The sequence below is a fragment of the Poecilia formosa genome, unplaced genomic scaffold (genome assembly GCF_000485575.1).
Source record: "Poecilia formosa unplaced genomic scaffold, Poecilia_formosa-5.1.2 Scaffold237, whole genome shotgun sequence".
NCBI classification, from domain to species: Eukaryota; Metazoa; Chordata; class Actinopteri; order Cyprinodontiformes; family Poeciliidae; genus Poecilia; species Poecilia formosa.
The window spans coordinates 98,555-100,680 of NW_006800176.1; the positions used below are offsets into that span (position 1 = coordinate 98,555).

Below are 2,126 nucleotides of genomic sequence, written 5' to 3' on the forward strand. Positions count from 1 at the left end.
ACATGTACTAAAGTTATTTTCTTTTATTTTATTTTTTGTGTACAACATAATAAGCCTTCCGGTCACCTTGTTACCTTTGACCTTTTGCCCGTGACGCATGACGCAGTTGCCTCTCGCGCAGTGACATAAGGCGGCTAACTGGAGCTCAACGTAGCGAACGTTCCAGATTACAGATCAATTTTTGAATTAAAAAAAACGTTTTTGGTGAATAAAGTGGAGTAGACTTTCTACTCGTCAGGTAACGGAAAACGTTGAAGTATCGTTTCTGCTTCAGCACGGAGTAGCGGTTTAAGCAGAGAGGCAATGAAATACAACAGACACTGACAGGCCTCTGCGTCTGGCTTACTCTGAAGAACTTACTGAGCGGGAGGAGACAGCCAGGTGAGGAAAAACTGTTCTTAACTATCGATTCAGTATTTTTATCATACAGACATTAGGCTGCTGTTGTGCTATTAGCTAGCTGCTAGCTAACGACTTTGCTAGCGAAGCTAGATAACTGAAAAGCTTCTTCCCTGTATCGTTAATGATATTAGTCATTCTTCAGTATACAGGCACATCGACTGTCCAAAACCGATCATCTCCACAATGGATAAATGTCAGATCTTCTAATTTCCTGTGCTGCATAATGTACATTTATTTTATTCTGGCGTTAGATAAATGTATCTTGAAGGAGAATAGCACTTAAATAAAAGTCCAACAAAGATATTCATTTAGAATTAAAAATGACTCACCCTGAATTACCATAATAGATATAATGTATGTAATAAAAGTGTCATTAATGAAGGGGAAAAACTCAACCCAGACTTTAAGTAAGTTTAGGGTCTGGTTCGCAGAGTATGAAGTTATTTTGTTCCCTAATTCAATGGAAAAAAAAGTGACCTCAGTTAAGTAAAATAAAATTGTTAATAAAACCTTTGGAATTGTAATTTATTTTTAAAAACAAAACATCTTGTTTAAAAAACTTTTTTTTTTAATTGAATAACTAATTTTTGTCTCGTGAACTTAAAAAGTTATTTGCCAAACAAACTTTTATTTGCACTCAGAAATCTTCTGTTGTGATTTTGGGCTCTGCCCATGATGTCATGTGAGAATCACAAGCAAAACTTTGAGTCACAAACCAAAACTTAGAATAGCAAGAAAAGATTTGTGACATGTGCAAGTAAGTTTGTTTTGCAAATATTTTTTTCACTTCATGAGACAAAAATGTGTGATTTTAATAAAAAAAAGGGTTTTTTTTAAGCAAAACTCAGTAGGCTTTTCTCATGGTGATATGCATTAACAATTCAAATTTTGCTTTTTTTTTTTCTTCTTTCTGCAGTTCCACATTAAAGTTTGATGCAGCTCTGCTTTTCTGAATGGACCATCTTCATCTCCACTGCAGTAGGAAACAGGCAGCTCTTTTTATAGATTACAGTCCACTAAAAGGTTGCATTGTGCCCTTGTTTATATTTTTAATAGTGTAATTCTGTAAAGGCAAAATATGTCTGGTGGTCTAGCTCTGATTTTACATATCTTGCTAAATTGCGGGTTTGAATATTGCGATACTTTCCTATAACAAAATAGACTTGCAGAAAGAAATTAATAAAATATCTTGCATATGCATAGTTGTATGCTCTATATAGAGATTTTTCTTAGCTTTGACTGCAAAATGACAAAATTTTGTAATTTATTATTGTTTTATTAAACTCTGAAAACTGTGTGGCTTTAATATTCTGTCCTAAAATGCAGTTAGATGTGCCCTTTTTTTTTTTGAGCTCCTGCCCCTTTAGTGGTCTCTGCATGGCCCAGCGTAAAGACATGAACAACTTGCAAACTCAAAGCAAGATGCCAGAGAGCACCAAACTATTTTTTTTAATTAGACAATTAATTTAATTTCACAAAACTATCGCGGTAGAAGCCATTTGTTTGTTAAATACTTAATGAAACATATTTACCGTGTTTGCTGTGAATGACGTATACTCACAAGGTAATTAGTCCAAGTTTGTCGTTCAGAAACTACGGCGCCTGTGATGCGCCAAGGCAAAGGTAAACAAAGGTAAAACAACTCGAACAGGTGATCAACTCTAAACCACTGCACCTTTTTACTCTTTCTCTCTCTTTGCGCACACCAGTTGCCATGGCAACTG

The 2,126-nt window shown here is 35.1% G+C and overlaps 1 protein-coding gene across 2 annotated transcripts in view; it reads left to right on the forward strand.

Moving 5' to 3' along the window:
• The window catches only part of atp8b3 (ATPase phospholipid transporting 8B3), a 28,366-nt gene that overhangs the window by 12,359 nt on the left and 13,881 nt on the right, over positions 1–2,126 (forward strand). The gene's annotated exons all lie outside the window — the stretch shown is intronic.